This window comes from Melopsittacus undulatus, chromosome 5 (genome assembly GCF_012275295.1).
Source record: "Melopsittacus undulatus isolate bMelUnd1 chromosome 5, bMelUnd1.mat.Z, whole genome shotgun sequence".
In the NCBI taxonomy this organism is placed as follows: domain Eukaryota; kingdom Metazoa; phylum Chordata; class Aves; order Psittaciformes; family Psittaculidae; genus Melopsittacus; species Melopsittacus undulatus.
This window is the reverse complement of record NC_047531.1, coordinates 81,517,838-81,534,578: the sequence shown is the minus strand read 5'-3', so window position 1 is coordinate 81,534,578 and position 16,741 is coordinate 81,517,838. Positions and strand designations below refer to the sequence as shown.

The following is a 16,741-nucleotide window of genomic DNA, read 5'->3' as shown; positions in this document are numbered from 1 at the left end:
GCACTGAAACTGTAACTCTCAAATACTAGAAACCCCCAGTCAAAATCAGTACCCATTCATGTTGGGGGGGCAGAGATGTGTGTCCCTCCCATTTACCATTGTTACTGGTAAAGATTTTTGCCCTGGGAAGAATGCTTTAGTGAAATACTGATTTTTTTTTTTGTAGATCCATAGCCAGTTCATATTGAATTTACTTATCATAATGTAGAATGTATTTTTCCCTTCTTCCTAACTCTTTTTCTGGGTTGTGTGTGCTTTCAGCACTGCAACATGGTAAATGGGAGTGCACCACTTCATTACCGCAGGCTCCAAATGTGGAAACGGAGTTCAGGCATCACAAAAGACGCACTCTTGCACCGCATTCAAGTTAAAACATGCTAATTTTAAGCTTCTGTTATTTCAAACCTACCAAATCTAATGCTTCTGGAAACCAGTCTCAGCACATGGAACCACAGCGCTCAGTGAATTTCCTGGCTCTGCCTGCAGGCAAAGGGGACTCCTGAGGTCCTGTGATTGAGATCTCGGGGCAAGAGATCTACTTTAGTGCACGGAGTTCCTAAGACCCTTGTCTCTAGATGAAGACTAATTAGGTAAAACAAACGTGGCTACCAAATAAGTCCTCTTCATCAGCAACTGTCCTCAAGCGAAGTGACATCAGGAGGACAAACTTTCACTCCCATGCACACGTTGCATGTTGTGACAGCAGCAGATGGTTGTACTTTGTCATTCTCCCAGTCTGAGCTCAGACCAGCCTTCCACGTAGCTGGCTGTGTAAGAAACCTGTATTGCTGCATCCTTGGGATAACAGTATTGTATATATATACAGATACTGTATGCTGGCTGTTTCATTATATGATCAGGTGGTACTAACACCACAAGAGGGTTTCACAGGGCAACCTGTGCAAACATCCCCACACTTATACTTCTTCAGTGGTGGGACAGAAGGGTACAAAAGTGAAAGGCCTGAAAATGCAGTCTTCTGGTTGAGCACCCGGCCACCTACGTGTGCTCAAAGAAAGTTTTATAGTGCCCTCCTGAACGGGAGAGCTCTCCACAGCTACAAGCCCTTCAGTGAACCTCTATCACCACAGCCTGCCGAGAGAGAGGGCTTAAGCCGGATGCTTAGGCTGAAGAGCCGGGCACTCCCTTCGGCCCGTGTGGAGCCAGGACTCGTAGCTGCACTTCAGTAGGAGCCTGAAGCGAGGCCGCTCGCCCCCGGCCACCGCTCCTGAGACGGCTTTGAAGGGGCAGAACAGGCCGACAAGATCACTCCCCTGCTGCGGCGGTCCTGAGGTACCGGCCCCGCCATGGGGCGGGCGGCGGCAGCAGCACTCAATCGCAGCGCAGCTTGGCAGCGGCGGACTCTCGCGAGAGCCCCGAGTAAACACCGCTCTGCCCGGGCCCTCCCGCCGCTCTCCTGCTCCTCCTCCTGCCATTAGCGCGGAGGAGGGGGCTGTGCTCGCTGAGGCGCCGGCAGCAGGCAGCGAGCGAGGAGAGGTGAGTGCTGTGGGAGCCGGCGCAGCCCTCTGACCCGGCGGCGGGGGAGAGACCTTCCCTGGAGTGGTGCGGGGGGAATGGGGACCCTGTCACTGGAGACTGGAAGTCTCCCTCTGCCTTCCCTCTTCTCTTTCCTCCCCCCCCACCGTGAGGCAGCAGGAACAGCCATCGCCGTAGAGCCTGAGGGAGGACAGCCTCAGCCCCGGCTGCCGCTCAGCCCGGGAAGGAGGTGGGAGGATCGGGGGTGGGTCTCGCCTGGGGAGCCACCGAGGCAGTTTGCCGCCTGCCTCCGGCGCGCTGCCCCTCAGGTGATTCCTGCCCCTGGCGGGCGAGCAGGGGCTGCTGCCTCCTGCCAGCGGCACAACTTGCCTGACTTTCACCGTCCGTCTCCCCGGGGTGGGTGCCGCCAGCCAGCGAGGCGCTGGGGTTACCCATCTACGGCCGCCGCTCCATACCCCCGGGGAGGTGGGGGGGCGCCGGTTGAGCCCGCAGGCTGCTGGGGCCGCTGGTGCCGCCGGGGTGGTGCCGGGGTCGAGGCGAGCTCGGTGAGGTGGTAGGTGAAGCGGTAGGTGAAGCCAGGCGGGTGTGAGCGCCGTGCTGTGTGCTGCGAGGGTCAGGTTGAGGCGCGGCTGGCCATTCTGAGGCGAGGTGGGGTGTACCCGCGGTAGGTAGCGTGGCTTTCGGGTGTCCTGCCCGCTCCGTGAATAAATAAATAAAGGGACAAAAATATCTGTGTAATGCGCTTGAAAAGTGTATTTAACAAACAAACACAGAACAAAAAACCTCAACCCAACAACAACAAAAAAATACCCAGCCAAAAACCCTCAGGAACTCACAAGTTGCCGCTCTCGGATGCACAAATCCCAAACCTGCTTTTGTCCTGAGCCAAAGGAGGCTGGGATTGGGCCCGTAATTTGACAGCCCAGTTTTTGCTCTGTATCTTTAGGCAGTTCGCAGTGACTAAGATAAAAGTTAAGTGGAAGAACTATGTCTCCTGTTTGGTTTTTGTTTATTGTTTGTAGTTTTGTTTTGTTGGGTTTAATTAGTTTGAAATGTCTTGGGTTAGAATAGCAGACACGGGCATGCCACCACTGATACTGCTTACCTGATTTCCTGCTGTGAAATACGGAATAGGAATAAATGAGCCTTGATGTAGGCTCTGAATAAAAAAGTGTTGAAGTTTGACTTTAAAAAAAGTTTTCTGTAGGATATTTGGTGAGATATATTAATGTTGTTTTGCTTTTACTTACTCTTTGCTGAAGAGGCATGAAATGTATTTTGGAGGCTACAGATGCTGGGATTTGTCACGTATGCCAATTCAGCCTTTTGATTAGAGTTTTTCTGAAGTCCCTTAAAGTAAAGGGATCTTGTCTGTGAGTGTATATCACTCTAATAAATCGCACTAAATGGTTGGGCGTGTTCCATGAAAGGTGCCTGGACATAAACAGAAATCCTAAAACCTGCTGAAAATCTTGGGGGTGAAACAGTATCAACCTTACTTTTACTCTGAGCCTTTAACTGCAATACTAGTCCATACGTTACTATTCTGAGAGGTGATAAGCAGTGGCCACACTTGCGCATATGAGAAATCTGCTACTGTATCTGATAGAATTGATGCAGTTTCATCTCCTATGCTATATGTAGGCATGTTTTCCTGCCTTTGTTAAAAGGTATCTTGAATTATAAAAGTAAAATTCACATAGCTCTGTGAAACTGGGACTCCGTATTTTTCACATTGTACATAGTGTAGTATATGTTCAGTTTAAATATTATTGTTTAACATAGCTTTAAAAACTTATAAAATTATTTCTCAAACATTTCAGGAGAAAATAAACTCCCAGACCACTAGCTAAAACAGAAGTCAGAAGTAAATATTTATGGTGAACAGGTATCATGCTTTATTTCATTTTGCCTTTTTTTTTTTTCCCAGAAAGTTAGTCTTTCTTAAAAAGAGGCAAACAACAAACGCACACCCTATCATTAACTTCCAGTGGGGTTGGACAAGGCCTTTATTCTCTTAGGGTGCAATGAGGTTATGTTCCCAGGAGAACGGAAGCTTTGGATTTCTGTCAGATATCCACTGTGAACTTGCTTGTGCAAACCTTGTGGTGCTGACCTCTGAGAATCTGGTACTGTGCTTGGTGGAGTCCCTGGTGTACTGCCTGGAATTATATGGGATGGCATGCTGAATGGAGCTCAGTGTATGCATAGCTTCTCTTGCACATGGTGAGGTTTGCCTAACTGTTGTCTCTCAGGGCTTCTGTATAGCGTCCTTTGAGCTCATCTGTCTTTATGCCCCTGAAGCCTGAGTGGTGGGTAGAGGTTTTTAATAAGTTACCTGCTCTACTTTGGGATCCTTCTTGAATCCTTTAGCGACTACAAGGAGCTTAGTCACAGTTTGAGGAGCACTGGTTTTGTCCACTCTTGTCTGCCTAAGCAGTGGGTTTGTTTTGGTTTTAAAGCTTATCTTCTCTCTATAAATTCAAGTTTTGCTCGATCCATGTTTATTCTGATGAAAATGTTCTTCCCACCAAGTTTAAGCCAAGGGTTAGTTAAAATGTAAAATCAATTGCTAAACTTTTATATTTTTATTCTAGGAGATGCAGGAAAGACGTGTAAATTACAATGAAAAGAATTACTTCTCTGAATACAGCATTCATCAACACAAAGACTACTTACTAAGCTGTATATGGTAAATGGTTTGCTTTTAGTCCCCCTGAAAGAGGCTTTATGTGTCTTAGGGTTATGACAGTTGATATAAATCAAACATGCTATTGTCCACAAAATCATTTAATCTTCTCTTGTTGGTAGCTCATTTCAGCATATAGCTGCACTTAGAGCAGACCTGCCATCAGTAGTAACTGCATTACTGTGCATTACTGTGACTAAACAACATCTTTGATTTTGCAAAAAAGGAGTAACACCAAGGGTAACCCAGTCTAATGTTATGGGGTATGAACTCAGGGAGGAATTATTTAGAACATGGTGTTGGATATATCTGGTAAACTGTATTTAAGGTGGGGGGATCTTTCCTTGAAGAATCAGAAATTAGTTGATGCCAGATGATGAAGAGTAGATCATTTCATTGGTATGAAGGGTCCTGCTGCTCTGTAGTGTAAAACTACTAAATAACTTTTGGCAGTCCTACAGCTCCTGCATCTGCATGAGGAAACAACAGAATAGGACAACACTGGGATTAAGCGGAGGGAATGAATTTATCAGAAAAAACTTATCTTCCTTGTCATAAATAATTTTATCAACATGGGAAGCATTATAGTAGGCAGTTCTCATAGTTAATACTGTCTTTTATGTGTGAAATCTGTTAATTTTGTGAGCCTTGCATTAATGTCTCACTACTTGATAGAACTTAAAAAAGCAAAGCAAAAGAGTGGATCAGGAAAGAATATTAATCTTGCTTCAAATATAGGGTTATCTGGGTTTGCATTATGGTTTGAACTGTAGATTCGGAGCTTAGTTTGATGTATGTCTTTAATATTTATACCTACAAACTTGCAATTTGTCGGCTGACATATGAGTTTGAGACTTGCAACTGAATAGAATACGAAGAAAGGAGATACCTAGAATTCTAATGTAATAAACTTTAGAAGACTGTTTATGTGAGATTTTGATTGTCATAGGAAATATATATTTTTAAATTCTATTTAAATATTTTAAGTAAAATTCTGTGTAAATATATATAAATAAAATTCTGTATTTTTACTAATAAAGAGGAACAATGGTTGATGAAAATCATAGACTGGGTTTATGGGACTTCACAAGAGTAAGAATCTTCTGAAGTAGTAAAAAGGAGAGACAACTATTCACCTTTTATTAGTAAGGAACAGACAATGTTAAGTAATAGTTGGTGTGAACAGGTTGCACGAAGAGGTTGAGTTTATTGTAGGTGGCAGAATGAATGGGAGGGAGGAACAAAGGGAATGGCTTGAATCTGAGGAGAGGAACTGTGTTTAGAGGAAGAGTGTTTATTGTATTGCAATTTAGATTAGCTATAGAATCATAGAATAGTTAGGGTTGGAAAGGACCTTAAGATCATCTAGTTCCAACCCCCCTGCCGTGGACAGAGACACCTCACACTAAACCATATCAACCAAGGCATGTTCCAAAGTTTGAACCTGTGATCACTGGCATGCTGTAGAGGAGCTGCAGTTTTAGCAAAGATCTTGGCATACTGGAATTTGTTACATTTCCTTCCACAGAAGTGGAAACAAAAAACCTTTTTGTTATCTTTGAATAGAGGGAAGGTTGCAAGGCCTCCTTCTACTATGTGTAATAAAGATAGCAGTTTACAATTCTCTGAGGGTAGTACTGTGTGTAATGTCACATTAAGTGAGGCACTGCTTTGCATCTATAAAACGTGCCAAGAAATTTTAGCAATTAAAATCTCCTTGTAGTAAAACAAAGCCAAGCAAACCACTTCCCAGACAAACAATTAGAAATCTTCAGTCAAGTGGGTACCTTGCCCTAAACCAAGTATGTCTTTCTGGTCCTGCTTATGAGCCACTGTAGTAGAATAATGTTTATGAGAAAGATAGTCGTGCTTAAGTTGGATGCTACTAAAATGAAGATATACTAGATTGTGCCAAGCCATAGGAGTTGCAAATACAGTCAGCTTCCGTACAAAGGAGTTTTAATTAGGAGGGGAAAGAATGGGAGTCATAACTTCAGAAAGGCACATGACTAACTGTACTGCTAAGAGGGATGCAGACAGCAAAAGGAAGTGGCTTGCTACAAGTGGGGAGTTGCGTTTGCTTAGGAGACTCTGCGATTGTACCAGGTTATGCTCCATCTCCCTGTCCCTGATGCAACAGTGAGTAAGGCAACTTGTCTAGCACACTTATGCTCTATCATGAACTTCTGTCGGCATCACTGATAATCTTCCCAGAGGACAGCTATGTCCTCTTCCTGCTAGACTGCTGCCAGTTGGGAGACTCTTGAGTCTGCTTTGTGAGAAAAGGGTTTTCCAGGGACAATGTTTGGTTCTGCCATGTGTTCAGACCTTGAGTTTGCTGGCACTACTACCAATCAGTCACCTGTGGGGGATGGCTTGACAAAGTGGGCCTTTACCACAGATCACTGTTTTCTACTTTGTTTTTCACAGAATGAGTAGAGCTGAATCCAATATTGAGAGAGCCTGGCTTAGCTGCCTTGTAACACCAAAACAGCTATAACCTCACTTCATAGAAACCTCAGTGTTGTTATGAGTGCACTAGTAAAACAAGAAATTACTTATAGCTGAACTGTTAGTTAAATTCCAAGCAATATTTCATTGTCTCAGGAGAGCTGTTTTGTACAGGCCAGCCAAGATGCAGATTATCTAGCCACAGAATTCCCTTACCGCTGTCTGAAGCTGAACTTATGGTTAGCCATCTTGGTTTTCCATGTGTCACAACTGAGCACAGAGGGGAGGGTGACAGGACACATTGTGGCCTGGTATCTCCCTTATTTCCTAGTGCAGAACTACCTCTTTAGCTGATTAACTAGGTCTGAACCAAAATGTGGAGAAGGCAGGAGCAGCTCACAAGCTTAAGTGTTCTACTTCTTCCCATGAAAACTGAGGAAAGACTTTCATTTCAAGAAAAATTCTCCTTTTCCAAATCAGCCAGGTAGATGATCAAAGAACTCCAACACCTCTCCTATGGAGACAGGCTGAGAAAGTTGGGCTTGTTCAGCCAGGAGAAGAGAAGGCTCTGGGAGACTTTATAACAGTCTTCCAGTACCTAAAGAGGCCCTACAAGAATGCTAGAGAGAGACTTCTAACAAGGGCATGTAGTGATAAGACAAGGGGGAATGGCTTTGAACTGAAAGAGGGTATATTTAGATTAGACGTTAGAAAGAAATTCTTCACTATGGGGGTGGTGAGACACTGACACAGGCTGCCCAGAGAAGCTGTGGCTGCCCCATCCCTGACAGTGTTCAAAGCCAGGTTGAACGGGGCTTTTAGTAATCTGGTCTAGTGGAAGGTGTCTGTGCCTGTGGCAGCGGGTTGGAGCTGGATGGTCTTTAAGGTCCCTTCCAATCCAAGCCATTCTATGATTCTGTGAATAGCAGACCTTAGTCCAATGGCATCAGACTCCTTTTGTCTTCCTGTGTGTATTGCAAGTGTTTATCACAGACATGTCTCAAAATTTGTTTTAATTCTTTTTTTGCAATGAATAGTTGCATAATGTGTTCTCAGCCCTTCCTTCTCACTGGTGCCTTATAAGGGAGGCAACCAGAACGCCAGCCAAGTATCAGCCTGATGATTAAAGAATTGTTCCACTTAAAATGTCACTAATTTTTAGCATGCTGAGTCCTGTATGAAGAGGAAAGCTTATATTAGTAGCTCCATGGACAAAAGCATTGTACTGCATTGTTTAAAGGCAGTTGCCGTTTTCTGAAGTTTAAGATAACTGGATTCTTTTGTGTCATGGTACTTAGTGTTTGGCAGAGTAAGAAAGGAGAACAAATTCAGTCACAAGGTAAGGATTTGATGGGAGTGCCTGTTTTTACAAACAGTAGAATCTGAATATGGAGGATTAAGTCTTTTTAACAATAATTAAAAGTATAGTTTAACAAGCTCTAAAATCTGGAACTATGAGGGAATTAATTCTGTGTTCTGCATGTGAGCTTCTCTCTGGTACACTAGGCAATCATACAGCAATGAAAGACAATGAAAGACATGGCTGTTAAGAATATGTAACAGCCAACTGTTTAAACACATTCCTACTTAGTGGAGTAATGGCTTTTGAATAACAGATATTTGTGTAAGAAATATACTTGGTGAGACTTACCAAGTAAGGTCATCTTATAGTTCAGATCTAGTAATGGCATGTCTCAGAAAGCAGTTGAGTGCATCACAGTGAATTCTGACTGTCAAGCTTCGGTTCTGGTGTCATCAATGTACATCTTTGTCACTAGGTTTTGTTGATTTATGCTTGCTTAGCTCCAAAAAGTGGTAGAAAACTCTGGTTGAGAGGTGAGTCAATATTCCTCATGACTAACTTGCCATATTTCACGTCTGTAAATCAAAAGTTGTGTTGTGCCTGAAGAAAATTTCTCTTACTAAAGCTGCCTGCTTACTTTTTAAAAGAACTTACTTTATGAAATAAGCAATGAGTCTTGGGTTCTGCAAATGTTGTAGGAGAAGAAATAGTCACATTCAAGTTTGGGGAGACACCCCAAAACAAAACAACCCTGTTTATATTGTAAATACAATTTCTGGTAAAGTTTTAGTGCTTAGTCCTTCCCCAATGTTAACAGGCACAGGCAGCATCTTACGAAGTAATGATTAAGGGAAGAGAAGCAAGATTCATTGAAACAGTTGTTCTCCATGAATTCAGCTCTCAAATCTCTTGTGAGCAAAGTAAATGGGGGATGATTTTGTATGGAAGTATAGTAGGTGGGTTCTTACTGTATGGAGATTCTTTCCCTGCTCTGTCCTGTTTATCTTGTCAGGGAGTTTCATTTAACAGAGAGGGAAAGTTCATATAAAATATGTATTATGTGAGCATCTTAGCCCAGTTGTGCTCTGGATGTGGTGACCTCACTGCTCTGTTGCATAACTAACAAGTAGAAACTTTTCTCTATTGTTTTGGTTTGGGTATTTTCTTGTAATTTTTCAGTGATGTTAACACCTAGAATAATCTCCTTTAATTGCTTATGCTTTGGATTGTTCCAGCTGGAAATTGAGAGAACTTAAAGTCAGGCAAAATGGCAATAATAAGAATAAAAATCTGTAAAACAGGGACTGTTCTGAAGTATCTGAAAAGCCCAAAGAGCAGAATACAGACATTACATCTGGGGGATCTTTATAGGAGGGAAATAAAAACATGCATGCGTAGTATAAAACATAATTGACCTTTAGTATCTGCTAAAGAAATACATATGGAAATGAAGTAAAATAAAGCTCTTCCTAATATTCTTCAGCTGAATCTGAGTATAACAGCTGTTTCTGAGGTTGAGTTGTACAAGCCATGGAGTGGTCAGACAGTGGCAGAAGTTGAGGCTGTGGCTCTCAAATCCAGTGAACCACAGACTACTGTCAGGCCACAATGCACTTGCAGACCATCGTGCACCTTTGATTAAAAAAACACTCCGGTCCCATTGACCAGCCACATGTTGCTGACACTGTCTGTGGACCACAGGTTGGAAATCACTAAGTTATGATGGGCTGTGGTGTTAGGAATACCACCTCAGTTACTTTGGTTTGGAAGATCAGTGGAGTAGACAAAGGGATCCTTTCCCTGCCCTGTAAAATCTTTCCCTTTCCTTTCTTTTCTTTCCCTTTCTTATCGTGAGCCATTGATAAAGGGAAGAAGAATGAAGTGGGATGCTTTAGATTTTCAAGCTTTGCTGGCAAACCTTCAAAGAAACTGGAAATTTCTTTTGTCTGCTTTCTTACATCACATCATGTGCCACTTCTTGACCAGCTCTAGTTGTCAGTAGTTAGCAGTGTTTACAGGCAACATTCATCCATTCCTTCAACAGGAAGGAACACACTGAAGTCACTGGGAGCACCAGGTGCAGAAGGTAATGCAAAATTGTCTCCAAAGACTTGAGGCTATGTAGCTAAGATGGTGTTACAGGAGAACAACTGTGTAGGATGGAAACCTGCATTTCAGCTGTGCAGGCATGGTACTATATATGGAAGGATGGGGCTGTTTGGGTGAGGATTATAGTATGTTTACCAGCTGATCAGTTTGAGTAAGTAAATCTTGGCATTTCCAGATGGTTGGTTACACCTGGGAAGTAATTTAAATGCAAGCGAGCTTATATCAAAGTTTCTTGTGACAGGAATGGTCATGTGTCCTCTTGCCTTCCAAGACTTTCTGCTCTAGGCTTTGTCACCAAGAGAAGTGCAAAATGAATGCTGCACTGATACGACCAATCCCCCGACAGTGCTGTGAATCTGACCATGGATGTTTAGTGGGTTAACCAATATGTGGATATTCAAGTTGACTTCATGTGCTGCAGCTCTGATCCATCTCTTTCAATCAATATCAGTGGTGCTGATATTACTGTAGGGCAACCTAGAGGAACTTTCCACTTGGTTTTTCAGGAGGCATTCAGGTACAACCTGCCATGTTGCCTGCTATCATGATGTCACTTGCTTTAAGTTCATACTGAAAGCATTGTCTCTGGACAGCTATGTTGATTCGTAACTCCAAAGTCTCAGGCTTGCACTTGAATACCTTTAAGCCCTATTTAATTCCAGAGGGCACCTGTTTTATGTTAACTGTCTACTCTTGCTCACAGACATAGAATCATAGAATCATAGAATAGTTAGGATTGGAAAGGACCTCAAGATCATCTAGTTCCAACCCTCCTGCCATGGGCAGGGACATATAAGCCAATTGTGTACTGTCAAATGAAAAAAGAACAAAAAATCCTTTTCAGTGTTCAGGAAAAATAGGTGAATATCACCCAAACCAGACATGAGAAAATTTCATGTGTGTGAAAATACCCTGACCTCCACCACTGATTTCAATTGGTACTCAGCTTCTGCTGCAGCCTAGCTGCTCACAGAACAGCTTTTCTGAAGGCCTTTGCTGGAAACTAGAAGAGATGTTCCTTGGAGCCTGCCAAAAATGCTGCTGCCTTCACATTTGCTCTTCAGGAAGATGCAAAACTGGCAATGGTGTACAATGTACAATGAGGAAATACGCTTACCCATTATCTGTTTAAATAAGCAAAATAACATTCTGCTTTATAAAATAATCTTTACAGTAGAAAGCAACATTCAGAAAAAAATGTTAATAGATACACATCTGTTTTTTCATGTGTATTTTAGATCACTGCATTTGAAAGGGTTGAAAGAATAGTGGAAAATAAAAAATGAAAATCGAAGTAAGTATGGGGTAATTGGGGATAAATTGTTATACTCTAGTAAAGATAAAAGATTTTAGCTATCTTTTTATCTGCTCTTTTTATTAAAGGAGCAGTAATATTTGGAAAGCCTATTTTGGTTTTGTTTACAGTCCATCCTCTGTTTCAGATTTTGACCCCCAGGCGTGGGATGAGACAGTCTTGTTTAGGGAGCAAAGCCCGCAAGAGAAGAATTATGAGGACAGTTTTAGTTATATTATTTCTCTTTAAGCAAAGCAAAACCAAAAAACCACACACACACAACTGAAACCCTTTGGTGTTCTTTGTATTTTTTCCATGTAGAAGCTCACTCTGAAAGCTAGTCTTGACAGTATCTTCTTTCTATCTGTCATTTTCTCAGCCTAAGAAATGCAGTGTAAATGTATTTTCTTGGCTCCTTTGCATAAGTGCTCTGAAGTAGTCATGTCATCTTTGAAGACTATTGCCACACAGACTGAGGATAAAAGCTTCTGAACCCTTACTTAGGACATTAGAGAGTGATGGTGATCTGCATCTGCCTGGGTGCAGCAGAAGAATGCAGTTGCATGATGAGATTTTCTTCTGTCATTGTGGAATCTTAAGTGCTTTCCCTCCTTCTCTTTGCCTGCCAAGGCAAGTCTGAATTTTACCACAAAGATATTGGTTAAGTAAGGCCCGCTCAACTCATCTTAAATCATAAAGCAAGTCCTCTCCAAATATTGCAGGCTAATAAACCACAGTAAAAGCAGTGCAGATTAAGCTCCATATTTGTCTTGGATGGAAGGCTAGACTTCTGTCTGGAACATCTGAATTGGTGCTTTGGGTGCAGCTTCCTTATGTTCGAGGGTGGTGATCATCTTGTCAACAAGGCACCAGTTTTACAAGATAAAATCACTTACAGAAGTAGGCTCCCATCATATATGTACAAATAGGGAGGGAAATAGGGGCTTTTTTGCTTGTCATATAACAAATGCTGCACCTGCTTATGCTTTTTCCTTCAGTTTTCTCTTCCTTGCGTAGATCAGGAATGGAGTTTGTGCTTGACCAAGAGTGTAGGATTTTTAATGGAAACAAAATTTGGCTAATCCTACTTTTTACGGAGAAGCTGCACTTGAATATGTTCTAATGGCTTTCCAAGTTAAGGGGATCTAAATTAATATTTACCAAGGACTAACATATGAATGAAACACTTGAGAATTTCTTTGTAATTCTTGGCTTTGTTTGGTTCCTCAGTCAATGCTGCTTCTAAGCAAGAAGCCTATTTCATTGATACAAAGCTCAATCTACTGCACATACGGAATTGTGGGTATAATTCTCATCAACATTGATGGAGAGGGGACTGACAGAGGATAATCCAGCCTCTGTTGTGTATACCTAGCACATTTTTGAAGTGACAGGCAAAGAGGGAATATATGAATGTACCAAGATCTTTCTATAAGTGCTTTTTCAACATTGAAAGATCTGGTGCTTTTTGAGATACTGACCATATTTGACCCTGCATACGTCACAAGCACCATTCAATCAGAGTTTAGCAGGTGTTTCCAAAGCACTAAAATTCTGAAGGCCTTCATCTTCTTTGAATGAAACACATGCTGTTCTCTCAACTTGGCATCTCAGTTTTCTGAGGAGCATTAATCCAGGTAATATTAAGTGTGTTCTATTCGGATACATTGTGGCATCTGAGTGCAACAAAGGTTAAATTAATTAATATACTCAACACATGCTTAAAAAACTATTGCTCTAAATTTTATTTGTGACTTCTATGGCTTTGCTTTCTAGCAGACTTAATAAACTAGGATCTGTATGATGCTTTCTGGGCATGTGGGGATTTATGAGAAATCAAGTTTGATGTTCATGGTCAAAGATTTTGATCCCATATTATCTGTGTCCTCTTAAACTTACTCTGTATGCTTGAAGCAAGTTTAAAATATTGTTACTTTAGTAACAATACTTAGTTACTTAGTTTTCTAAGTTTGTATATTCTGGGATTTCTTACTTCATGCCCCTGTTCTGGCAAGAGAAAAGGCAAATATTCCTAATGATGTGAGTCCTTGAAATTGAGCAGTTTGTTCAAGGTAAGCCTATGTTTGTATGTTAAATTTTCTTAAAGAAAAATACTTGGGAGCTCTTAAACTTTTGTTGGCTCTGGAAGCAGGAATGCAGTTAGTATATGGGATAGGAATATTCATGTTGGCTGCTCTCCTTTTGCATGGCTCTGGCATGTTGGAAGTCAGCAGGTGTTGGTTCTTTCTACTGAGAAAATGTGGGATTATATATATTACTTAGAAATATCTAAATTAGTTCATATTTTGTAAAAACACGCTGAGATACGTTCAGTAAGGATGCTAGGTAAAAGCCATTTGTGTTCTGAAGGAACACGCTATTTTGAGGAAGGATAATTCATTTTCCCCACCTTATTCAGTCCTTGGCCTTTACAGTGGTATCAAACAAAGGAAGTGACTCTTACAGATGCTTTCGTGCTGTTGTTCCTGGTTTATTGAGAGCTGGACTGAGATCCACTGACTCATTTCACGTAAGCCACCACAGAGCTGTTTCCAGTTACTGCCTGGACCAGGCCTTTGAGCTGAAAGATTCCATCTCTGACTGCCAGCCATCCTTCACAAGAGACACAACAGACTCGTATTACAAATATTTCAACATTATAATTCAGCCTTTGAAGGTTTGGCAGTTACTTGGCAAAGGACATCTACAAAGAGGTATTTTTAGCAAACACTTTATAAGGAGCTTCAGATCCTCATCTCTTTTCTTCATGTGAAGAGTATATTTTCTGTCTGTGAGGTGTGTCTTGGGTTTGGTGGGAGCTGCATCTATCCCCATGGTAGTCAGTTGCCTGGTTTTCCTCTGCTGAAGAGTCCAGTGCTCTATGGGGGTGGGAAAGAGATGCCACCCATTTTTTTTTTTGTTTCATTTACCCCTTGAAACACATTTTAACTGTCAAGCAAATCCATTTGCTGTAGGTCTATTATTGGATGAGTCTGGGTTTCTAAAAGTGATTCGAGAAACCAATTATAGATGTGGCCAACAGTTACAGGCTTTTGGAATGGTCAGGAGAAGCAAACTGCTAAATCCAAAGATACCAGGTGCTGCAGAATGGACTCAGTCAGAGATCAATATGATCAGACAAAAAGCCATTTATTGCAAAGCATTAACTCCTTATATACTATTGTGTACGCACACCTACAGCAATTTGGCATATCATGATTGGATACTTGTCTAGAAGACCCTTAGTGACTAACATATAATTGGTTAAGCACAGGTGTGAGAACTTGACCTCGAACACTTGCCAACAGTCCACAGTTCTCATAACTCAGTGAATTCCAGCTTCTTCTTATCTTGCTTGCTTAAGCTTCCTCGGGCCTCTCACAGCCTTGCTGTATCTTTCGGAGTTATTCAGAGCTCATGTACCAAATATCCATTCTCTTGTGAGAACACTGTCTCCACAGCCAAGTACCCTCATCACCATGAGAGTTGACATTGTATCAGCTGTCAGGCAAGATTCACCTATCTACCTTTGGGTGCTTAAAAATTGCACATCTGAGCCAGGTAATCATCTTAACTGTGCTCTGTATTTAGTGGATATGAAAAGTCACTAGGAGGAGATGTTTTCTTATACCTAATGCAAGGATTACTGTTTTAAGACTCCATCACTACCACCTGCAGAACAGAGGTGGACATGGGGGGTTGGAACTAGATGATCTTGAGGTCCTTTCCTATCCTAACTATTCTATGATTCTATGTTTTTCAGAAGAAGATGGGTAAAAGCAAGGCCCTGGTGGATTGCTAGTTGTGGAGCCTTCCATGCATCTATATGGTCTGATAACTGCTGTGTGACTTCTGAGTAGTTTCATATGGCAGTTGAAATTTCAACAGTAATAAAATCCACTGGCTTCACTGTAGTAAAATATCTCTGCAGGTGTATGCAAAAACTTCTGTGAATTCACAGACTCCTTTTGTTTTGCTCACAGCATAGTTCAATCAGTTTGATTTTCTCCAGAAGAGCATGAAGAATGTGCTTCCTCAATAGCAGCCCGTGTAAAAGGCAGTGTAAGTAGACAGCTCCTCTGCAGTTGCACCTCTGGAAACCCTGGGCTTAAGTCAGCTGAACTTTTTTCTGTTTCCTGCTGTAATTCTATTTTTTTCCATAGTTCGTTGTGCCGTTTGGTGTTAAAAATAAGATTCCATAAAACATTTTATGTTCCTTAAGTGCACACATTTTATTTTTTGAACGCGTATCTCTGTGAAGGCTTGCCAGAGAAAAGCTTGCCTTTCCTTCAGTGCTGACCTGATCTGACTGTAATACTAAACTCGATGTAAGAGTCAGGACTAATGCAGTGATTTCGTGTCTCAACTCTTCCTTCAGGTTTCTGGCACCTTCTGCAAACTACTCTTTGTGCTTCAGATGCTGGTGTGATGCTGCACAGTTTATATATATATATATATATATATATATATACACACATATATATATTCTTTTAATTTGGTGGCTTTGATTCATTTTGTTATGCCTCACTTTCCCCGTTTCTAAAATCAGACTGAAATTGTCCTTGTGTTTTCAAATCTATACATGGAGAGCATTATGTAAGCCTATATGTTATCTTGAATATATTTCTACTACTAATGGAGTGGCATTGGAAGGGGTCCATTCCCCAGGCTGCTGTAGATACTTGCTACAAAGCCGGGCTGTCTGGTCAAGTTCTTCCCTTGCTCATAAGCCCTCAGGGTCTTCTCAGGATTGAGGTTGGGTTTACTTCCCTTTGTAGTCAACAGTGATACAATTGTGGACTTGCTTTACCAAGATGATGTGTTTAATGTTTCAGTCTTGCAAACTACCTCACAATCTGGGTGGAAGATATTTTAAATGAGCAAACTATAATTTGCTTGGAGGCTCTGGGAAAGCAGAATAAGGCTTGCAGCTCCATCTTATGGGAAGATGAAGAGGCTTTCTGACATTATTAACATGACCAATAACCAAAAGGAGAGGAAGGCAGTTTGAGGGTTGGTAACAACCCCAAGAGCCCTCTGCAGTTTTGGGCATGCTGGGAAGGGGGAGGGCACACCTTCCCTCACAGAGGCTACCAGCAGAGCAGCTTCCCTTTGCTTTCAGGATTTGCTGAAATTCCCATGATTTATTTTATTACTGATTTATTTTGCGAGATTTTACTCAAGGGGATGAAAAAAACCCCAAAACAGACTAGCCTCCAGATCTTGCTTCCATCCCTGTGCTACCATCTTATGTCTGGGGAGAGTAATGAAATTTTTATTATGCATCTAGGCTAGGGAGGTAGGGCTCAATATCAATTGGGGCATCATCTGTGGAGCGAAAAGTACTAATTTTTGCATAGACCTTTTCTGACTGCCGTGGGGTACTTCTAAAATAAGA

General features: G+C 41.7%; 1 protein-coding gene across 3 annotated transcripts in view; it reads left to right on the top strand.

The window, feature by feature from the left end:
* The first annotated feature begins 1,407 nt into the window (after positions 1–1,407).
* Positions 1,408–16,741, top strand: part of STK38L (serine/threonine kinase 38 like) — a 52,881-nt gene continuing 37,547 nt past the window's right edge. Inside the window, exon 1 of one of the 3 annotated variants that reach the window (XM_031048139.2) lies at positions 1,408–1,497. The gene's annotated coding sequence lies outside the window, so the exon portion shown is untranslated. Of the gene's footprint in view, positions 1,498–1,636; positions 1,727–15,384; positions 15,406–16,741 lie in introns of those variants that run through there. The other 2 variants (XM_031048140.2, XM_031048138.2) reach the window with 2 other exon arrangements.